The sequence below is a fragment of the Marmota marmota genome, unplaced genomic scaffold (assembly GCF_001458135.2).
Source record: "Marmota marmota marmota unplaced genomic scaffold, marMar, whole genome shotgun sequence".
Classification (NCBI taxonomy): Eukaryota; Metazoa; Chordata; class Mammalia; order Rodentia; family Sciuridae; genus Marmota; species Marmota marmota.
Genome location: NW_025999842.1, coordinates 51,068,490 through 51,092,992, shown reverse-complemented (window position 1 = coordinate 51,092,992; position 24,503 = coordinate 51,068,490). Strand labels below are relative to the sequence as shown.

The 24,503-nt window shown below is 38.7% G+C and overlaps 1 long non-coding RNA gene across 1 annotated transcript in view; it reads right to left on the bottom strand.

Annotated features, from left to right (window-relative positions):
* Positions 1 to 9,874, bottom strand: part of LOC125615232 — an 85,456-nt gene extending 75,582 nt beyond the window's left edge. Inside the window, exon 1 of the long non-coding RNA XR_007345780.1 lies at positions 9,548 to 9,874. This is a non-coding gene — a long non-coding RNA (uncharacterized LOC125615232). The remainder of the gene's footprint in view (positions 1 to 9,547) is intronic.
* Between the last annotated feature and the right edge of the window lie 14,629 nt (positions 9,875 to 24,503).

Genomic DNA, 24,503 nt, shown 5'->3' with positions numbered 1-24,503 from the left:
GTATTAAAGCAAGGATGCACCCTAAGGAGAGTTCCTTTCCCAAGGCTTTTATCAAATTGAGTTCCTAAAGCAAACGTACCATTTTGTGAAGCTGTTCTCTGCAGACGGCCTTGATAAAATTTCTTTCAGAAACATCCCTTCTAGAATTATTGAGACTTGGCCTTTTGGCTATATATCATGACTCAGATTAAAAAGCTAAAGGATCTATAATTATTTTCTAGTCAATTACTTTTTGTTAGTTTTGTGTGAACTTGCATTTTTTTAAAAGCACAGTTTGGCATTTAAAAGATGTGTGCAATATGATGTGAGTATTCCTCAAGTAATTAGGCTCAGTGCTTAAGTTTTATTCTCTGTGAGCTCCTAAACTTGTATAATGTGGTCATGGGAGGTCAAAGCAGATCATAGCAATGATTCTTCCTTTGCTATCCTTTGTTTGTTTATGGTGATCCAACAATGATGTTACTCAGCCTTTGACTTTTATTCCTGAGGGTCAGCAGATAACATAAAAAGATATTAAACACTAGGTTGTAAGTCGACTCTTTATTAATGTCTAGTTGAAATTTTTAGGGAAATGTAGTAGTTAAAACAACTGTTTAAAATGAAAAGTTTGTGAATGATGGATTTTTTTAAACAATCTATTCTTTCCTTTTTTTTTTTTTTCCTTTACCACCAATTATCAGGATTTGGATATAAATAGCTCTCCAGATGCAGAGGCTAAAATTGCCAATCAGCTCCAGCAGAGTCTGTTTTGAGTTCCTGGATGTGTGCCCTCCCACTTTTTTTTTTTCTGGTAAGGAAAATATGTCCAGCATGCCTTCTGTTGGGTACTTCAAATATTAACTCTTCTTCATTAGCACATCCTATTTAACTGTACAAAGTTTTAGGTGCTAGTTGATCTACATAAGAAAATTATATAAGATACTGATATTACCACCAAGAAATTTCTTTAATGCAAATTACATTCCAAGGCAGTGTTCCTGAAACAGTGGTATTGCAACTCAAAGGTGGCAAAGTTCCTTACATATTTCTAGGTTCTCCTATGGAGAAAAGAATTGTAGTCAGAACCATAGCCTTCATAGATGTCCTGTTGGTTATACCCAAGGGAGAAAGAATTGAGTTATATTTCTAGGGCTCTTTAAATTTCTCCTAAGAGACCATAAACAACTGGCCAAGATCTCAAAAATTGTTTACCCCTGCCTTTAACTCTCATTGTCATTCATCACCTTTAATTAAGTCTTTTGATCACAGCAAAATCTTGGTTTTGATTCCTTACCTCGAACTACCAAATTCCAAGAGTTTTAGCATCAGAAGTTCAGAGACCTCAATCTAATATATTTTACTTTCTTAAAGATTTTTAAATTTATTTTTACTTTTAGAAATATTTATATTTTTTATTTTAAAAATAAAAGATAGCGGGTCTGTCTTCATTCTTGTCTCCTGCCCCCAGGCCGTTTCTACCTTGTTCTTAAATTTTCAGGAATACCAAGCTACCTATAGCTCTTTGCATGTGCCTTTTTGTTCCAGGACCCTTTACCTTTTCTCACATTGTTTCTTTTATATAGATTTTCCATCCTTACCTTCTTCACTTGAACAATTTCTTTTCAAGCTTTAGGTATCAGCTCAGTCATTTCCTCCCTGGAAGCCTATCTTGTTTCCTTATAAGATAAGTCCTGGACACACCGGTATTTAGTACATTTTTTGGCTGAATTAAAGTGAACTGCTCTACTATGATATGTGATCTCTCTTCTGGACATTACTAGTGTGGTCCTAGCCCATAAAATACACACACACACACACACACATACATATATATATATGCATATGCATATATATACATTCACACTGTGCAGTATAAATTGTGCTTATAAGTATTTATCCACACACTTGCACTCCACAATCAGGAATAACATACTCAAGAAAGGGTAGGGAAAGGGAAATTGAGAACTTCCACTGTACCTACGTTTGGACAATCCATTCCCAAGAATATTTCATGAATACTCAACAAAATGCAGAAATTCAAGAATTTATTGCTAGCTCAGATAAAGATTGTCCACTTAAAGAGAAGTTTTTGGTTCTCTTCATGGGTTTTAGCTAGAATTTTGATTTCTTAGTACTTCTTCAGTTCATTTAATTCTTAGGAAAATTCACTACCTGGGTTATCATTTTCGTCAGTGTCTTACGTCAGTTACAAGATTGACGGTTTGTTCTTTCAGACTAGAACAAGTACATTGGATTCCAGGAAACATCTTCCAGGTTTTTCAAGTTTTTCAGTATGGTGTCTCCTTTTATGTCAGTCAATTCTACCTTGCCATAAGCACACAGACATTTGGAGGACTTTAGCCCTCTGGTGGTGATGAATGTCACCCTTATCTGTCAGATGGAGAGTAGATGCTTGTCCACATGCCTAGGGAACCTTTGCTTGGAACCTGAAAAGTGGGTTTTTCTCCATGTTTTGCTGCTATCTCTCTTTGAGGTTCAAAGTTCTCTAACTGTGCTCTGTCTCTGACTCCTACTGCTGGACATAGTCAATGCCTATATAACTTGGCCAGCTTTCTTTGAGAGTCTAAATGGGAACAAAAATATAGAGAGTTAAAAAAATCCCATGGAAGGGAAAAGTAATGCTCATCTTTTTATCAATATTCAGAGTTAATTATCTCCCTTTGCATTATAGGCTGATTGGCTCAGATAAGTTGGAACAAAGAAGGAAGAGACAGTGATAGATGGAGAAAGGTGTCTAGCAAGAAAAAAGATGGACTAAATCATCTTTGCTTAGCTTCCTTGTGTTCTGTCTTAGACCTATTCTTAATCAAAGGAACAACTTTTCTGGATCCAGGCTGATTTTTCTCCATAAAAAAGATACATTACTAAAATTTAAAACAAGGACAATGGGATAGGGAGACTTCCTACCCATGATTGACACTGTAAATTATTTCCACCTCCCTTTTTTAATCCTTTAAGAGCCAGAATTTCTCCACAATGGACCATGGAGCCCACCCTGCTTCTGGGCAGGTTCTATTGGGTCCATACTGAGCCCTATTTTCAGTTCCATATTTGTAGCATGTGGCATTGTTCACAAAGTAGCCACTAGAGCAATGAATAGCTTCCTGCTCCTAAGGTCACCAAGCATCCTCAGGAGTCATAAGGGTGGCCTGGTATTCCTCTGCCCCCTCAGAAAGCAGGATGGCAGAGGATGTGATTGTTGTCTATTTTATTTTTAATGCTCCTCTACTCTCCAGACTCACTGGAGACATCCTGACACATAATGCCTTGCCCAGCACAATGTGATGCCCTTTACCTAGTAACAGGGTAAGTCTCATAAAGGTGCTGCCTTCCCCCCAGAACAAACAACGGAAATGCATCAGGAGAGCTCAGCTGCAGACAGAATGCACATCATGAAGCAGGAGCCACCCTGGGATTCCTCAGATGAAAGCCGATTTCAATGAACATTGTGTTTCAAAGCCTGCTTCCTCTTGCTCAGTAAGAGCTGTGGAAGGAACATCCCACTTGCGTCTGCTGACACAAAAGAATGCTGTGGCTAGGAGATCTTATCGAGCCTTCCTGTGCCACAGCAACAGAGCCCCAGTTGTGTCTCCTAAGAATTGCTCATTGTTTCAGGAGGACGACTGGCTCCTTTGGGTGGGATCTGATGGCATCTCATGGAGTTGGAGGTAGGTGGTGCTGGGAGGTCAGCCAGCCACGTGACCCAGCTTGCTGGCTTCACGCAAGTCAGAGAGGAGAGCAAACATCACCCAGGTTTCTGGATGATGAATAGCTAAACACTTAAAGTTTAAATTTATTTATATTTATTAAAATATGCATATTTTATTTTTATTTTTATTTATTAATATATGCATATTATAATAAATACTAGTTAATACTGTTTACTTGATGATATCTTCAATTGCAATTAAAAACGGAAGTAATATCCAAGCTTCCTTTGTTGGCAAAAGCTCTTTCTTCCCTTCTTTTAACCTACAGCTGTTTGAGTCTGATAAAACTTGAAAGAATAAAGAAGTGATCTAAAAACAGAAATCTAATGATTTATAATCATCTCTGGATAATTAATTAAAACTTATTTTTTGGTTCTGAGAATTGGATTGAACCCAGGGGCAGTCTACTACTGAATTATATCCCCAACTACACCCCACCCTTTTTTTTTGAGACAGGGTCTCACTGTTGCTTAGGCCTTGCCAAGTTGCTGAGGCTGGCTTTGAACTCATGGTCCTCCTGCCTCAGTCTCACAAGTCACCAGGATCACAGGCATGTGTTGTGGTGCCTGGCTCTCTGATTTAGAACCAATATGTGATTTAGAGCCTTTATGATATAAATCTCAAAAAAATATACCATGTGCCAGGTATAGTGACAAACACCTGTAATCCCAGTGGCTTGGGAGGCTGAGCAAGAGGATCGCGAGTTCAAAACCAGCCTCAGCAACTGTAGCAATCAGTACATATAAGAAGTATAAAACATATCCAGGAGTAAGGGTGACCACGAGTTTCCAAAAGAAACATTTTTAATACCTCCTTCCCATCTTCACATGGAACTTTCTGATATGCCCTTTATCATAAAAATACTCATATTCAATTATTTCCACAGAAAACAACAACAAAAGAATTCTCCTCCAATTTTGTACAAGGTTCTGAGGATCGATATATTTACTGAAACACCATCTTTGTTGTGAAAGTACTTCTGAAATAACCACGTTATAATTAGTCATGAATAAGCTTATCTTCCATCAGCAAACTGTGAGCATCTTGAGAAAAGGAGCTAGGTCATATTCATCTTCCAATTTCCAGGTTTACACATAGTGTCTTATACATTTTGGTATTTAGTCAACATTTACTAGGTGGATTGATGGCTGGCTGGATGGCTGTACTCTGATACCTTGCATAGTTTCTAATGTAGATTTGTTTCAGACTATGTAGTTCTTGGCATAACCACACCTGTTGGTCCTCTGGGCCTTTATTATTTCATTCTTAGATGTGTAGAATATAGAAGTTTCCAAGATCATATAGTCCGATTCATTCAATTTGCTGTTGAGGAAAAGAGATTCAAAGAGAGAATCTGATTTATCTGTAGTCACATATGTAATAAGTAAGTGACAGTTCTGGGTTAAAATCCAGATCTCTTGATTGGCAGTAAAATGCCCACTGCATTATGTTACTTTCCATGACTCACTTTGGGAGGTTTTAAGGCCCCCTGTGGAGCAATCTGTCACTTGGCTCATCTGAGCAATGTGGGAACAGTGTCCCATCCCTTTCTGAGATAACCTCTGAAGATAGTGCTGTCTAGCTCTATTCCACTGGCCAAGATTTTTGGAGGAGTCCAGTCTTTGGAAGCCCTTTCCCAAGAAACTTATTCCTCTCCACTTAATGGTAAGGCTGATGTAATGACACTATAAATCTTCCTGCTATGAGGAAATACTCCCAACATATCACTTCTGACTGCCTGGATTTTTGTTTCTCTAAATTATGCTCAGTCACAATGCATCTAAATGCTTGTGATTGTCCTATAATTAAGCAAAATGTCATTCATTAAGAATTTAACCTTTCAGAATAAACTGCTTGAGAATGAACAAATAGCAACACTGAGGAATCTCAAAACAATTATGCTGAGTGAAAGAAGCCTGACAAAAGAGTATATAGTGTATGATTCTACTTACATAAAACTAAGGAATATGTAAACTAATCTAAAGCAAGAGAACACACATTGGTGGCTGTCAGAGGAGGCAAAATAGGAGAGGGAGGGAGGGTTAGAAAAGTGAACAAGAAAACTTTTGAGGGTGATGAATATGCTCACTGTCTTGATTATGGTGTTGGTTTCATAGGTATCTGCATATGTCAAAACTCATCAAATTGTACAACTTAAATATGTGTGGTTTATTGAATGTCAATTATACCTCAGCAGACTTTTATTTTTAAAGATTGTAATCTTCTAAAATTTAAACAAATTACCAAATGAGCCAGTGTTCAATAAGAGAAGCAGAAATGTAACTGTGTGTGTGTTTTTGCAGGGATTTGACCTTACATAATTGTAGTGTGTGACGAAATCATCTGTAAAGCTGTTGTCTTCACATTGATGCTGGGGCTTGAAATTTAAGGATAGGATGTGAGGAAAGGTGGGTGAGAGCCAGAACATACCAGAATCCTGGACACAGCTAGAGCTCATGAACACAGGCCAAATATTATCTCAATTCTTAAAGCCTCTGACTTTGATTGCAGGGCCCTTATCAGAGCCTAGCACACACACCTGGCCCAGGAGTTAGAAAAGCTTAAAGAGTATCTATCCAGGAGAAGGTGGAACAACAGCAGGTCTGGTGGCAGGAGGTTAAGTGAGCTGAGAGGACACAACATGCATGAGATATCTAATGGCTGCCACCTCACTTCTGCCTCTGAGTCTTGTCCAAGAATCTCACTGGTGACCCACTCTATCTAGAAACATACGGCAAAGGGAATTCTGGGGAACAGAGTTCAGCCTGGTCAAGTTCGCTCATTAGAAATCCACCACCCCTTGACAACATGGCACTCTGACGTCTCTTTAAATCATACTTGATTTCCAAAGAAAGGTGAAAACAGAGTCGTGGGCTGGTTTTGTAGCTCAGTGGTAGAGTGCTTGCCTAGCCTACATGAAGCACTGGGTTTGATTCTCAGCACCACATGTAAATAACTAAAAATAAAAGTCATGTTAACATCATAAAGACTATCTATGCTAAACCCCAGGCCAACATCATTCTAAATGAAGAAAAATTGAAGGCATTCCCTCTAAAAACTGGAACAAGACAGGGATGCCCTCTTTCAACACTTCTATTTAACATAGTTCTTGAAACACTGGCCAGAGCAATTAGTCAGACGAAAAGAAATTAAAGGAATACATAGAGGAAAAGAAGAACTCAAATTAGCACTATTTGCTGATATGATAAGATTCTATATCTAGAAGATCCTAAAAGTTCCACCAGAAAACTTCTAGAACTAGTAAATGAATTCAGCAAAGTATCAGGATATAAAATCAACACCCATAAATCAAAGGCATTTCTGTATATCAGTGACAAATCCTCTGAGAGGGAAACGAGGAAAACTAAAAAATATTTTTAAAAAACCCAGAATCATGCCTCTACCTACTGTGATACAACTATACCCACTTGAACTTTTCTATAATAGAGGATCCAATTTTTTTTTTTTAATTTGGATGATGTTCATTCATGTAGTTAATTCACACTTCTCCTTTGATGTCTTATAAATTGTACATTGACATGTCAAGTTACTACTGTCAACATATCTTACATTAGATGATAAGAGAATGAGGAGAAAGACAAATACAAAGATAATTGGTTAAGCAAATATGTATATTTGTATATATATACTTATATTCATATTTATACAGAGCCATAGCAAAATGAGGAATAGATATTCATAACTCAAACAGTATTTTTGTCTACAACTGGTCATGTGGCCCTAGTGGTCATTTCTTCCTTTTGTTCAGCTGATTATGGATCCTTGCCTGGTACAATGAACCAAATCTTCATTCTCAAAGGCACTGGGTCACGGGCAATCTTTTAACTGAGTTAATGTGGTTTTCTACTGACTTTAATCCCAGGATGTGGGAGTGCTAAGTGGCCACCTAGAAGATCTTTAATTTTCAGGACGTACTCCTCCTTACTCCCTTTGTGTTGAAGCAGCCTAGTTACAATCACTCCCTTTCTTGCCTGACAATTCAATGACATGAGTCAAAGTGTCAGGTGGCACTCCAGTTTAATCAGATAATTATCTGTACACCAATGGAAGCATTCCTCTTTTTGGAACTAATACCTCTTGACCTTGAAAGTCTGATGTCACATGGATGGAAAGCAGAAGTTTTGTTAGAGAATCACTAGGGAAAATAGAGGATTCTCTCCCATTTCCATCCCTTGAGTCCCTGACCCATGGATACCGGTAAGGGAGAAATCGAGATTTATATGTTAGATGCTGATTTAGAGCACTTTTTTTATCGTCAAAGACTATAAGTGAGCCTTCAAAAGAATGTTTTACTATTCTGTCAAGCCAGCTGCTTCTGGGTGATGAGGGGCACAGTAAGATCAGTAGACTATGCAAGGCCATTTCCACATCTTATTTGCTGTGAAATAAGTTCTTTGGTCAGAGTGATGCTGTGTGAAATACTCTGATAGTGAATAAGTCATTCTGCACATGGTTTTGGTGGTGGGTTTTGCAGAAGCTTTGTCAGCAAGGAAGTTATATGTATATCCATAGTAAGTGTCTAGTCTAGTTAAGAACCAAACTTTGCCCTTTCCATGAGGGAAGTGATCCAGTGTAATCAACCTGCCAATCAGTGGCTAGCTAATAGTTGAAAAGGGTGCCAAGTCAGGACCTCTGCTGTTAGCAAATCGGGCACACAACAGTGACTATAGCTAGACAGGCCTTGGTAGGTAGAAGTCCATGTTGCTGAACCAAAGCTGAAGTTCTCTCTCTTCCACAATGCTCTCTGTCATTGCTACATTTTTAATGATCTGGTTTGATAATGACAGGATTTGCTGGGGAAGGAAGAGGACTGAGGAGCACAGAATGGCTCTTCCTATCTGCTTGCTAGTGAAAATCCTCCTTTGTTGAGTTCATTCTTTGTGAGCATGCACATGGAACACGAATATCCTAACACACCTTGCCCACTTGGAGAAGCCTATCAGCTACCTCTCCAGCAGATTTCTTCATCACCAAGTTTTTAATCATGTTCTTTCCAAATCTCTGACCCATGAATTATTGAAGATTTGCCCTTCTGGACATCTCTTCTTTCAAGTAAAAGGAACAACAGATGTACTGCTTGTCGTTCTGTACACTGGAAAGATTTCCCTTCACTGCTGACCTACAGGGCCATCCCAGAGTGGGATTGTTGTGTTTCAATTGTCCATTTGGTTTTAGCTGTCCACTTTTGAGAGGTGTCTTCCTAATGTGCAGAATCATCTGGAAGCTTGGTCTGAAATTTCATTTTTTCTCTACTGATTGCTCCTAAGAAGTTCTCCAAGAGGTCATAGGCGTAGTTTGAGAGAAAGAAGCAATATAACAGAAGTAAGGTGGTGGATACATAGGCAACGTGCTTGTGCAATACATTAGTTCCTTCAGACCTCCCTAAGCCCAGATCATATATCCCACTTCCATTTGTTAATGGAGCACTGCCATGGATGCTCAGCTTTGTGGCCTGGTAGGTCAGACAACACTAATAAAGGGTAGCTCAAGTCACAGAGTAACTGAGTGACCCATGTCCAAGCATCCGTCTGTTGAAGAATGCTCTAAACTTCATTCGTATCTATCACTGACATTCTACACACTATTGGATCTTCTGGATCATATGGTCCAAGTGGCAGAGCTGCTTTAATAACAATCTAGATTTAGAAATCTTGGGCCCCACTCATAGTTGATAGCTTTTTGATTTAGAAGTGGCCAAAAATGGAACCCAGCCTGCCTCAGACTAGACCCCTAGATATTTGTGGGATTTATTTTCTACCCTCTGCCATTCAGATGTCTTACATCTGTGTCCAGAGCAGTTGCTGTTTTCTACTTACCAGAGAAGGAATCAGGAAGCCAAAGGAGGATCCAAAGTGAGATGCAGCTGCTGTAAGCTTGGTCACTGCCTCACAACAGAGAAGTGAGCCAGGAGGGGGGCCATGGCATGAGGGAGCTACAACGTGGCTACTGCTTCCCTTCCACCCTCCTAGCTCAAACAAGAACCTCTCTGTAGCTCACTTTACCCAGAAGCATACAGGAACAGGAATTCTGGGAAATGTAGTTCAGCCTAGCCAAGCTGACACATACACACCACAAACACAGTTGATGGCAGATTATTATGGAGATGAGAATTCTGTTTTAAAAATAAGAGAAGCAGCTGGCATCTCCTGGCATGATCTTCCTTCCTGAAAATTCCATCTGACACATTTCTTTTCTCTTACCTACAAGGCACCAATTCCATAGAATATATGTATGTGTTCTGGCCCTGGGGAGGTTAACAAAACAGAGTTGTTTCAGGCAACATATTATTTTTTTTTAAATAAATAAATGCTTAACAGTGTGAAAATGTATTCACAGTTTGAGTGTATTATTTATCAATTGCTTTTCCAGAGAGATGAAAATGTGTTTAGGTTCGAGGTTTCTTTCTTTTTTCCCTTTTTTTGTTTAATGTTCAGTCTTCAAAGAATTTGCTTTTGCTTTTAAGTTTAAACATGTGCTGCCGGCAAAAGGCAGTGTGATATGCACCTGCATCGTAATGAAAAGAGAGTCTCAAAATTTACCCTCTAGGCTGCCAGTAATGCTATTCATTATAGGAACTGACCATTACAGTTTCCAGAATTGACTGTCCTGGAAAGGTGAAGCATCTCAAATTGGGGACCTGTCCATGTGCTAATACTAGTCCTTTTTTTTTTTTGTTCCTAGTCTGTCATCTCAAAGAGGGCTGATATCAACCTGTCAACCTGTTCTCAATCCGTGAATCTTTGTAGAGTTTCTCTTAGAAAACAAGTAAGATCGTGGCTTACAAGACAAGCTTTGCCATGACTAGAAAGACAGAATTCACAGTAGAGAGCAGGAACACTAAATACCGATGAGACGAAGGAGAGGGTGGTTCTCAAAGCAACCGTCTCTCAAACCAATTTTGTGATTTCCTGATGAAGATATATGTCCACCCAACAGTGCTGGTGTTTCTAAAAATTCCCGTCACAGAACAACAACTGTCAACACCTGCCTCAGACATAGGAGTTAGAAGAGAGAACAAATGGGAAGGAGGCAAGTGCGGAAACGATTTTGCCACTTTAGTGACAAAATCACTCCTATCAGTTAATTTGCTGAATTGAAGAATTAACAAAAATATATATAGTGCCTTTGATATAGTATTGACTGAATAATTGCTTAACAAACGTGGGTTGACGGACTAAGGAAGTGAGAGTCACCCTGACTCGTCATGTCTGGCAAGTAATTGGTCCTACACCAAAGAAGTTCTGATTTTTCCCCATCATTTTGATCTTTGAAGTTTTAAATCTCAAATAGTTAATCCTTAGGATTAGTGCATGTGGGATCACAAGGGACAAAGATCCTGAATGAGTGAACAAAGGAGGGAGGAAAAAAACAGAATGGAAAAATTTGTGGAAATTTTCTACCTATGAGTAAGACACACCCTTACGCAAACAAAGCTTTTGAGCTAACAGTATATTTCATGAAAACATGATAAAATACTTGCTAAGCCCTGAGAGGGTACAAACAATAGTTCTTCTTTTTTTTTTTCCCTCCAAAATTCAGTCCCACAGGCTGAGCAGTTAAAGGGAAAGAAAGACCTTTGTTCTCTCTTTTTCAAAATTTCTATTTCCTTTCTAGAATCCAAAATTTTGAACTGCCATCAAAAGTGGAAGAGCATGTGTTGGCAGCTTTGGCTCTGTGGCTGCCCTTGTTCTGACCACACCTGCCTGTCACTGCTATAGCTGGTTCTGAAAGCACACTGGGCTGAATGGTTACCAGGAGTCATCGGGCAGGTGCTCTCTGCTGTGTCTCCATCTCTGCAGTTTGCTCCATGTCCCTCAGAAGCAGACAGAGAGACACAAATGCAGAAGCCCCATTGCCAGCTGTTTTTCTTGTCCCCAGCTCCTGTAATAGGGAACCAAATGGCCAAGGTGCCTTTAAAACACATTTTAGTCATGAGCTCCTTGCTTCCTTTCCCAGTGCCTATCGGGACCACTTTGTCCCCAAAAAGAAAAGAAACAAACAGAAAGAAGAAAGAGAAAGCAAGCAAGGGAGGAAAGAAGGAGGAGGAAGGCAGGCAGAAAAAAAAAGAAAAGGAGAAAAGTAAAAGAAAGAAACATCTAGACTCAGGCTCATGATACTAAAAGAAAATTCCTAGTTCTGTTATTTAATATTAAGGATTCAAAAAATACCATAGGTGGCCTTAAAAATCAGGCTGTGAGTAATAGGACCAGCAGCTTATTTCCTTTAATATGATGGGACCCACCTCTTCCATTTTCTTTGTGTTTGGCTTTTCAACTGCCAGGCCAAAGAACGGCATGCAGATTACTTGTGGTCATATGTTTCATGGTACTTGGGTGCTTCACAACGTTCACACAGAAATGATCTCATCAGATCCTCAGATAACCCCATGATGTGGATAGGGTTGATGGATACTTTATTAACATTTCCCATTTGAGGAAATGAGTAAATAAGTTATATAACGTGGCCAAGGTCACTCTGAGCTTCTGTGGTGGAACCAGATTCCAGTAGAAGCACAGGACTTCTAGACAAGGTGTTTGTTTGTTAATTTTTTTTTTTTTTATCTCTTTCATCACCCACGCCACCTTTGTGAGGGAAAGTTATGTGCATCTTCATAATTCAATACTTTCAGGTTCAATGTGGACAAAATTTTCTACAGGAGTGAGACTTTTTTGTTGTTGTTTCGTTTTGTTTAAAGACAGACTCTCACTAAGTTGCTCAGGCTGTCCTCAGACTTGCCATCCTCCTGCCTCAGCCTCCCGAATCCCTGGGATTACAGCTGTGTACTATCACACCCTGGTCCTGATGGCATTTTAAAAAAATAAGTCAAATCTAACAATGGACAAAACAACAAAGCGAAAGAGATGGGATGGCCATTTTGGCACTCACTCTATTATTTCTCTGATTGTTCTTGGGAAGCTGAGTGTCAAGAGTTGATGGGGTGTTGAAGTATTGACTAGGCACAGCTGCACTGAGATGCTCTGTATAAGGTCTTTCCCAGGACAATGGCTTCTTAGCTAAAGAGCCATGGCTCTATAGACACGTGTGTTCTGAACAAAGCTGAATAATTAGTAATCATCACCAATCATTTCTACTTCTATACTTTTACCACCAACAAAATTATATCAACCAATATTTTTAGTAAACTTTAATTGTAGATTTAATTTGATATTTATCGCTTAAAAGAAGCTGTTTGCTGAACCGATTACCCAAATCTAAAATGCTGCTTCTGAAGATAGAAATAAAGCTCCCCACCAGTAATAAACAGGCTTTTCATAAAAGATTATCTGCCTCTTGGCAGAAAAGGAAAAAAAGGGAGGGGGGAATGTTTCTAGGCTTCTCCCACCTTTAATGTGAAGATGAATATTCATGGGGGATGGCTTTAGACTACCTATTGGAAAATGCATATCTAGTAACAGATGTATAATTTATGGAACTGATTGCTTTAAGCAGAGAAGCTTTAAAATGGATTTTTGCAACTCAGGTTGTTCTCAAGGGGAGGCAAACATATGGTAATTATTCAGAATTGAAACCTGCCTGTGAAGTATATGACAAAAAGGAAAAGGAACTCAGAGAAATGTCAATGAAGCAAAATGTTCCCCCACTCATAGAAATATTTTCTTGTGTCCTTCTATAGGAAGGGTGATCAATGTTCTTGGGAGCTGTACAATATCATGAGACCTGAACATGGCAGGTTTCTCTTGGGGCTGTGCACCAGTGTTCTGTGGTGCTGTAACAGGGACTTCAAGCTTTCTTGGGCTAATGGATGAATGGATCTATCAAGAGGAGTTGAGAAATGTTCCCTAGCCAGGCTCAAGACATGAGAGGGACATGGTTTGATTTTATTTATGATTTTGGTGCATTTGGAGGAAATCATCTGGATTGTTTTCATTTATGAAATTAACCCTTCAATAGACTCAAGAACAAAAACCCAACAATGAAGATGAATAATATAAAATTATCAGTCAGACTTACTGTATGTTTAGAACTGGATTATAAAAGTTTGCACTATCAGCAGCCTGATATGTGCAATGAAATTCTCCCAGGAAGGTCCCTGCCCAAATGCCCTCCAATGTCATCTGAGACCTATTAGTACCCAAGTGCACTAAGTGTTCTTAGCCGGCAGGGCGAGGGACAAGGAACGAGGGCAGTCTCCAAAGTAGTTAGAACCCTTCAATCACATGCAGAAACTACTGATTTGAAAACAACAACAAAATACACAAAAACGTACAGATCAATGTCATAGCAAGTCAAATTGAACACAATATGAAAAGCCAAACTCTATATTCCTGTAAGAACAAGGAGTTTCAAAGAGACATACTGAAATTTTGAAAGTTCTACTAAGACCAGTGCATCCTTAACTAGTTTCTTATTTTTTCATTTCTTGTCTCTGTTTCAGTACTAGTTTTAATGCTTTCTTTAGAAGAGATGATTTTTCTTCAATTTAAAAAGAAAGAGGAATGGTTTTTAAACGTAGAATAGATGACATATAGTAGAATACTACTGTTATGGTTTAGATATGAGTTGTCCCTCAAAAGCTCATGTGTGAGACAATGCAAGAAAGTTCAGGGGTGAAATAATCAGTTTAGTAGAGCCTTAACCTAATCAGTGTGTTAATCCACTTGAATGATTAAATGGGTGGTAACTATAGGCAGGTAGGGTGTGAAATGGAGGAGGTAGGCCACTGGGGGTGTGCCTTTGGGGTTTATATTTTCACTGATGATGGTGCTCTGCCTTACTTTATGCTCAAAGCAACATCTATGAATTAAAACTTTTGAAACTGTGAGCCTCTAATAAACTTTTCCTCCTCTACATTATTCTTGTTAGGTCTTTTGGTCACAGCAGTGAAAAGCTGACTATAGCAACTATGTAAATGAATTAGCTACTAGCTACAAGCAGCATCTTGGACGTATCTCAAAAACATAATATGGAGCATATTCACAGAAGAAGATACATAATATGGTTCCTTCCATACAGAGCTTAAAGGCAGGTAAAATTGAACAATTTATTTTTAGAAACACATACAAAAGTGGAATAGCTATAAAGAAAAGCAGCAGTGACTAAAATGAATATTAGACTTGTTTTATAGGAAGTGGGAATAGAAAAGAGGTAGGTATGGTGGAGGAGGCAGAAGGAGTCTCATAGTGTCAGTGTCCTATTACTTCTGCTGGTGACAGGTCCCTGGGTGTTTGTTTTATTTTTCTTCCTTGACTTGAGAACAAATATTATCATAAACTTCTTTGAATGTATGATTATATGCTTGATGTTTTCCCCCAAAGAGATGAGTCAACTTTTATATAATTTCATTTCTTGAAATCCTAGCATACCAATCTTCCAAGGGTAGACTTTATTCAGAAAGGCTCCCAAGCTGTGGTTTCCAGATTTACAGAAAAGGATGTCATAAAGCAAGAAGTACATAAATAAAATGGAAACAAATCCTTGGTTGAATAATTGGTTTTTGTTTTGCTTTGTTTTGTTTTGTACCTGGGAGTGAACCCAAGGGCACTTAACCACTGAGACACATCCCCAGCCCTTTTTATTTTTTTATTTAAAGGCAAGGTCTCTCTAAGTTGCTTAGGGCTTTGCTAAGTTACTAAGCCTGACTTTGAACTTGTGATCCTTCTGCCTCAGCCTCCTGAGCCTCTGGGATTACAGTCATGCACCAATGCTAGGGGAATGCTCTACCACTAACCACTGGGCTACATCCTCAGTCCCTGAAAGATTTCTTACAATTTGGCATTCATTTGGCATGATGTTTAAAGTATGTTGCCATCTGACCTCAATCTCCCAGAACTTCCCTGTGGGGTCTTTTCCTTGTGAGCATGGTTGTCTGGGCAACCTTACATTTTCCACCTTTGGGCTGTGGCTGTCTCCATCCCCTTACCTGCATTTCCCACCCTATTGCTCATTGACCAACATACTGTGACTTCTTCTGAGGGGCCACCATGGTAACCTTGATCCAAAGGACTCTAATCCCTTCCTGAATGCTCCACAACTGCCTGATTCTTCCAGCAGTTAACCTGTGTGCCATGGAACACCTGCATTTTCACCCACCAGATCCCTTTGCCTCCTGGGCTCAGAGCTTGGCTGCATTTCCTATCCTTTCTTACAGGTCAGTGTCATGAAGTTCTACCCACCAGGTGGACATGCCTCCTCAAAGCCTAATTCTAACAACTCCTTCCCTCCTCTGTATTGGTGGTTGCTTGCAAGGGAACCAATGATTTCAAAACCCTAGGAAACTGCAGAGTATATCCAGGGTTAGAACCTTTTCCTGTAAAAGGTTAGATGACATATCTTTTACACCTTATGTAGTATTATAAGTTTTCTCTTCTACTTCTACATGCCTTCCTCTTTTTTTTTTCCTTTTCCTCCTCATTCTCCTTTTTCTCCCCCTTTAAAATGTAAAATCCTGTCTTAGTTCCCAGGCCATATTTCATCTGTGGGCTATAGTTTTCTGAGCACTAGAGGAAAGGATCTTGAGTTTCAGGATGACAGGCAGAGCAGAGCTTTCTCCACTGCTTCCACTCCCCACTGCCTTTCTTTGCAACTGACTCATTCTGGTTAATGGGTATGATGATTTATTTTCTCCGAACAGTAGATGTGGGACCCTCTGTGGTCAAAACCACTAAAGAGGTAAACACTCACTGTGAGTCTAAACCAATGGTGAGTCTAACAACTATAGTGAGTCTAAACCCATTCACCCCATATATGTTGATACACCCCGTATATCCCATTTATTACTTCCCTTGGTCTAGTCCCTGTCTGGGGAGCCATCATGATCAAACCATCGGGGCAGGCCAGAGCAGTCTGCTTGAGAATCATAGCTTTAAAATCCATCAGAAGACATTTTCAAGTGTGACAGAGAATCAAGAAGAGAGCCTGCAAGAATGAAAAAGAAAGAGGATGTGTGCTTCACCACATAAATGGAATCTGCAAAACATCCAGAAGCCACAGGTCTAGCTGACTCATGATACTTATGTCCTGCCTAGGACCCCCCAATTACCTTCCCTCCCTCCACTTTTCTGAAATAACCCCACTTGTGAAGTTTCTTCCTTTGTTCTTATCCCCAGTCCCTGATGATGCGTGGAACTCTGCAGAGTCAGTGTGCAGACCCTCCTGGAAGCAAATCTGAATGGGGCAATGAAAGGTCTCTGGGAAGCAGGTCAGCACAGCCGGGTTCCCTGGACATGCACCAGGATGGCAGTTTTCACGTGAAGGAAGCTCTCCTTCACCTGCATCAACAGGTCATTCCCCCTAAATAGCAGATTGCATTTGTTTTGTTACTGAGCATGTTGCTATTTCCCTTTCTCTGCTGACGTTTGTTTTGTCCCTAGACATTGCAAACTACCTCAAGAGCAAGATTCTTTTTTTTTTTTTCTGCAATGCATGCTATCCTCAGTTACTTACAAATGTGTGAAGCTTGAGAGGCACAAAAGGAACACCAACCCCCAGAAAGAGCCAACAGGCTCCAGCGCTTGCTCTTACAACACACTTCTAGAACCAAAAGAGAGAGGGCTCATTTTAATTGAGATACAGAAGGTAGAGTTCTATGACACAGGAAAGGAACTATAGTTTATAACAATTTGCTATTTATTTTAGAAAGAACTAGAAGAGAGGCATTTAAAGGTTCCCAGCACACACAAACACCACAAAATGGTAAATGTTTAAGGAGACACAAATATCAATTACACTGATTTGATCATTAAATATTGTATATATGAATCAAATTATCACACTTCACATCATAAATTCATATAATTTTTTAAAAGTAGGAAAATGACAGTTTTCCTACAAGTTGGAAAAAAAAGTTTTCTTCTTTGCTTTGAATGCACATCTTTCTATTGCTGAAATAATATTCATTTATAGGTCCTTTCACTGGAGTAGGCCATATGTTAGATTTAATTCTAAGCAATCACAGATAAAGCACTCTGAACAGCTTATTTACATGTGACTTCTGACGTCACCAGCCTTTATTAATTATTTGTTAAGCTAATATTAATCAAGTGTTCATAGCTCTTTTGTTAACTCTTCTAAGGAACCAGCTTTGTACTCAGTCATCTGAGAAATCGTCATAAAAAGCAACAGAAAACACAACTGCATAAAAACTGACCTCCTTTCTTGGTTTCCCTGGTGGAGCATGCTTAGAACTTCAGCTTTCATGGTACCTGTATTCTGGGCTTTAACAGAATTGCCCATACCTCAATCTATGGCCTCCAGTTACCCCAGGTTGAGTTGGGAGGTAAGGTGAATGGAAGATTGGTTCTCATCATCCCAGGAATGAATGGGTCACTAGTCTAATTTGTTTGGAGCAGTATAGATTTACCTAAATGGGTTGAATAGCATTGGCTTTGTATTTAATTTCCTGTCTCTATTCTAATGTAATTAGTTGAAATACAGCTCAATAGAAAAGTTCATTGTGTAAGTCAGCTTTTATTACTATAACCAAAATCCATGACACAAACAGTTTAGAAGAGGAAACATTTGTTTTGGCTCACAGTTTCAGAGGTTTTAGTCCCTTGTCAGTTAGCTCCATTGCTTTAGGCCTGGGATGAGGCAGAGCATCATGACAGGAAGGAATAAAGGAGGAAAGTTGTTTATCTCATGGCAATCTGAAAGCAAAGACAGAGACAGAAAGGAGCCAGGGATAAGATATAGCCCCCAAGGATATGTCCTCTGTGACCTACTTTCTCCAACCATGCCCCACCTGCCTACCATTTCTGCCTCCTTCCAGAAATCCAAATTATTAATCCATTAGATGAATTAATCCACCAATGAGCCCTTATGATTGAATCACTTCCCCAAACCCCCACCTCTGGATATTGCTGCAATGGGGACCAAGACTTCAACACATGAACTTTTTGGCAACATTTCAAAAATTCAAATCATAACAGTGCAATTCTCCTGCAAGTTTTTGAAATGCTTAATACATAGAAAGATTTCCATTTATTTGATTAATTCTTAAGAATTTATAACTTGGTGTTTTTTCCCTTAAAAATTGGATGAAGATATCAGCAGTTTTAAATTTTGAGTACCTTAAGAGAGATCTTGGTCCTTATTAAATTTTATTTGAGGGAATTCATAGAAAGTTGCTGGGAAGCATCCATACTCTTAGAAAGCTTCCCATTTGAGACTCAATTGGGTCAGTCCTGAAGTTATTCTGGGAGCTGGGTGTGTTTGTTCTCTCTCTGAATCACAAATTCTGACATGTTATTTTACAAGTTCTTGGTCTTTTTCTAAAAATTGATAGGCATATGAAAAAGTTAATAATTCAGTAAGTAAAATATGCTTATGTCTGCAAACAACAGAGATGTTAAAAAAGGTGCCCTATTTTTACTGTGAATCTTCCTAAGAGCATTAAAAATGCAAACCCAAACCTGACATAGAAAAGATGCAAGAGCTTTTGGTTCTTAAATCTCTGCAGTGTTTCATTTTGTCATGCAATGTTTTAATTTTCCTTGAGACAAGACCACTTAGATTTCAGTCTTAGATCACTATATGCCCTATATTATAAGATCTAAACAATTTAAAAAGGGAACGGGATTCTAAGAAAAATGTGACTTCTGTGAAATATGGCCACATTTTATCAGAATGGCTATTTCTATTTTATTTCTGGTATAATTTAAAGATAAACTTGGGGATGGTTGTCTTATAAATTATTCTAATGTTTCTTATGAAGCACAGATGCAAACCAGATCTAACATCATTTAAGGAGATATAAGTAGGACTTAATGACATTTCAGTTTATATTTGGTAAGTAGCTATTCAACTATAAAAATTGCCTCCTGGCCCAAAAGACAATATACCATCTTCAAACTAAAGAATACCTTCTTGACAACATTAATTGGCCCCATTTCTTGGGTTGCCATCCCATCCATTCATAACTTTACAAAAAATTACCCACCAGAAGCCCAAACTTAGATAACTTGTGCAAACATAAACTCACAGGAGAAATAGAAACTCTTCATTTTGACAGATTTTTGCTGTGACAAATGGGATGAGGGAAAGTTCTCCCTTTCCTGGAGCCTTTGCCTGGGATCCTCATCTCTTATTTTGTAAGACTACCTTTTTCTTGTATTTGGAGCTCAGTTTGATTACACCTGGAATGATCTTTCTACCTAATCTAAGTGCATGCTCTCCTATATAATTGTCCATGCAGCACTTATCACTAACTGACATCCTTGGGTTTTGTCTGGTTAGTGTCAATCTCCTTGCACCTGCAGAGAATAAACTTTGTTTTATTCACACTAACATCCTAGTACCTAGAACAGTGTGTGGCAGATGTAATGTGTTGAATTGCATCTCCCAAAAGATATGTTGGTGTTCTAACTCCCAATATCTCAGAACAGCCTTATTTGGAACAGTATCATTTCAGATACAATTAGTTAAGGTCCTAAGAAATAAGGTGCATCTTTAATCCCCCAAGACCACTATGCTTATAAGAATAAGGGAGAGATACACTAAAAGAACAGAATATAGAAGTGAGCCATGTGAAGCTGAGGTTAGGGATCAGAGTTACACAGAAATAAGCCAAGATATGCCTAGGGTCATTAGGAGCTGGAGATACAAGGAAAAGTGCTCCCAGGCAAATTTTGGAAGGAGCATGATCCTGTCAAACCTCAATTCTGTTTTCAAATCCTGAGACCTGACATTTCACCCTTGAATCAGGAACCAGATATCTCCTTTAAAACTGAAGCTAAAGTAAAAGTAGGATTTTTTTTTTTCAATAAAAACCTGCTGTAGGAGGTGGACTACCATTCTACTACAGTTTTTTACTTTGACTTGAAATAATATTGCTATGATTTCATCAGAAATACTTATAGGAGGAAGAGTTGAACCATAACACTGTGCTCATTGTTATGGTAAATTTGCAAGTTTCATCAGCATTTTTCAATAATTTAAAAATAAAAATACATATATTTAAATATATATATTTGCAAAAGTTTGGAGCATACCTTTGGACCACTGTAGGGAATGTGATAGCTGTATTGCTGTATTTATACCAACTCCATTTTTTCAGATGGGCAGATTCTAAAACAGGATTAATCAGTATCAAATGTTAAAAAATATTCTGGGCTCTTAATTCCCAAGGTCTGCATGATTAAAACGTTAAGAGCTCAGAAAATACAAATTCAAAAGGTATTCGTTGTTCAAACTGCTTTTTAGTGATTGCAATTTTAAAGTCTGAAATCCCCTGAAGGATAGCCATATATATGTGTACACATACACGTGTGTATATGTATGTGTGTGGCCTGACAAATTTTTATTATGAGGCCCTTTGTGAGGCTGCTTTCACAAAACACCTTGAGTTTATATTAAATGTCTCCTCATAAATCAGTGGTAAGCATCTTCCTTTGTTCCTTGATAACATGAGAGCAGTTTCTTTAGTAGGCACATTGTCCTATAATTGCAGTTTTCTCTCTGCCTCATCTGTACGTTATACCTAGAATTAAGCACAAAGAAACAAGTGGATGTACGGAAAAACAAAGAGCAAGCTTTGCAGGGAGTCATGTGCAGGGTCTGAAAGCATTTCCTGTCTCAGAGAGAGGAAACGTTCACATCATGGCTTGTCATCTTTGCTGTCTGGCCCAGTGTCTCCTAACTTCCTGGAGTAAAACCAAACTAAGCAAAACAATAAAAATGACAGTTTCTCTGGGTTCTGGAATTCTAAACTCCGGTTACTGGAACCTTAAATCTTTCAACCCTACTGGATAATGTGCCTTCCAAAATTAACGGTGTTTTTATGGCTTGGTTTTAAAATGTAATGCTTCCAATCTATATTCCATATGTTATAATAACTAATTTGAAGTGTTATTCCCAAATTCTGCTAACCCTTGCACCAAGAGCAAAATATTGGCTCATTAAAATTAACCTTCATTTTTTACTTCTGTATGTGGTTTGAGCAATACTCTCTCAACTAAATTTAACTGAGTTTTAAATAAGAGCAAATAGTAAAAGCAATTGATCATTTATTCTGTGAAATTATCATTCTTGTCCTCCAAATGTACTTGCTGGTCAAATGGTTTCCAAATCTGATAGGTAATTTTCATTTGACTTTATGAGAAAGCATCCCATATAAAGAAAGGTTATGTCTTATCAGCATGTCACCAACACCCACGTTCCCATCATCACTTTTCAATTTGCAGAAAATCCAGCATTATCTGCCAAGCTGGCAAGATGTCAAAAGTGTATGGATTACTATAATGGAAATAGCAGATTCTGATCTGGATGGATTTTGGGAATTCACATCAGGTCAGGAGTCAACTTCTGTGTCATAAGTTTCCATCTCATACAGACTGATAGAGTAATAGAATAGTACAGATATGGAGCCCTGAAGAATTCAACCAAAGCCTCTGCTTTTCCAAGCAAGTTGAGAGTCCTTCTTCAAGGTTATCCTTGGGAATGCACAGCATACTAGGTGTGCCCAGAGTAAAAGCAGAAACAAGAACTACATGAAGGGATGAGGAGAGAGGGGGGAGGGAGAGAGATTGTATACACATGCATGCATAAAGAGAGATTTAGCTAGTAAATAATTTAACAACTATGTTCTAAATATATTTTTTAAAAGTCAGATTATGGAAACTAATGCAACTTTTAAAGGAGGTTTTAGGACAAAATGTTTTATTTTAAAGTTATTTTCTATTTGGAGCAAGCATTCAGACCCATAGGGAGTACAAATTCATTCAGCAAGGGAAGAGTACTTGAGAGGCTTTGCCTCAAGTACCTTCATGCTGGTGAGGAGCAAGGTGATTTATCAGGCCATTAGAATCCAGGTGGTTCTCTTTTTGTTTTGTTTTGGGGGTGCTGGGATGGAGCCAAAAGCTACATGTATGCAAGCCAAGCACACTGCCACTGAGCTACACCCCATCCTAGACTCCACGTATTTTGACTGCCAGATCTCAGATCCAATTCATAGCTCCTTAAAAAAAGAGGAAGTACAGAATTAACTTCTATTAAATTTTGCCTGAGGTACAGAAACAATGAGAGTTGCCAGGCATTGTCATTGTCGCAAGCAATGGCTAAGAGCTCAGGGTCCCAGGCTTCCTCCATAGGAAACTGGTTCTGCCTCTTAACTATGTGTGTGACCTTGGACAGGTCAATTTAAATTCTTCAATTCCTATTTTCTCCATTATAAAATAAATATCATAAATGAACCTTCCTCACTGAAAAGGATTAAATGAGATAATTCTTACAAAAGTTTTAACAGTGCTAGCAATACATGTTGGCTCAAAGAAGATTAAAAAGGGCAAAAAAATTCTTTGTGTGTGAGAAAGATGGTGGGATGCCGTGAGGGCAGATTCTATGCCTGTTTTACAGATAAGAAAAATTAAAGTTGAGTAAAATTCAGTAATTTGCCAAGTTACAAAACCAGAATGTGAAGCCATATCTCCTTGAACCCGGGTTTGGGTGCATCTGCTGCACCACAAGGCCTTCTGCTGAGAGAAGCAGGGAGCTGGTAAGAATGCTGAGACCATCCACTCTGGGAGCTGGCTTCTGCGCCCTTGCTGGGTTCTGAAGGCCCTTGGCAGCTTCCCAGTTCCTGCAGCACTCTGCCAACATCAAACTGGGTGTCACCCAGGTGGCAGAAATCGATGAGAATATTCAGACGATGGTGCAAATGTCCCTCTAGGCTGAAGCCTGGAATGTGACCTTGGCCTCCATTAGCTAAATCTCAATCAGTTCTCAAGGACGGGTGCTGTGTCCTGGCTTTCTGCAGGACTCACTCACCCCATGCCCAACACTGTAAAAGACTGTTGTCTCAGCTCTGCCAATAATGTGACCTTGGGCAGGCTACTTACCTCTTCAAGGCTGGATTTTAAGATGGATCCTCAAGTTATAACCCTGACCAACTAACTCAAATTCTACAGGATGAGACCCTGAAATAAATAAACGTGCATATCACACACACACACACACACACACACACACGATGAACTTTCCATTGAAATAAAGCTTACATCAAAAAAATGTTCAAGTCCTATAAATGTAAAAATTAATTTTTATGAAGTAAGCATAGTCTTAAATTAAGTAATAGAGAAATCTTACCCCCAAAGATACTCCTACTAGCATGGTGCTCTCAGGATGACCACTGTATTCTAACTTTTAACACCATAGCTTACTTTTGCCTATTTTAGACAAATCTCAAAATGTAAATGGATCACACAGCATGCGCTCTTTTGAATCTAGCTTCTCTCTCTCAGAGTGTGTTTGTAAATTTGTCCATGCTAGTGCAGGTACTTATAGTTTATTTCCATTGCTGTATAGTAAAAGACCAAGCTCCTGATTTGTAAATAAAGTTTTATCACAAAGCTGTCAGGCTAATTTGCGTATTTTCTTCAGCTACTTTCACACCACAGTGGAAGTGTTTAGTTGCAGGAAAGATCAATTGGCTGATTCTGATCCTTTAAACAAAAAAGTCTGCTGAACCTGCTTTGTAGTATGCAGTCCCATGAATGCACTAACATTTCCTCATTCATTCTCTTAATGTGACAAATAGTGCTTTTGGTGACATTTCTGTTGGATGTATGAAATGTGTAATTTTTAAAAATTTCCAACCAATTCTCACATAGAATAGGTTTGGGATCTTCTGCTTGTGAGATATAATGTAACCCAAAGTGTTGAAATTGTCTTACCCATAACCATGCACAAAACCATCGGCAGACCTGAGATTGATAACCAAACTCCTATTTCTTCTTTCCTTCTGTTTTCTTTTCCACCATAGTTTCTTACTCATTATCTTTATAACATGAAATTAGAAGGATCCTTACTTTAGTCGCT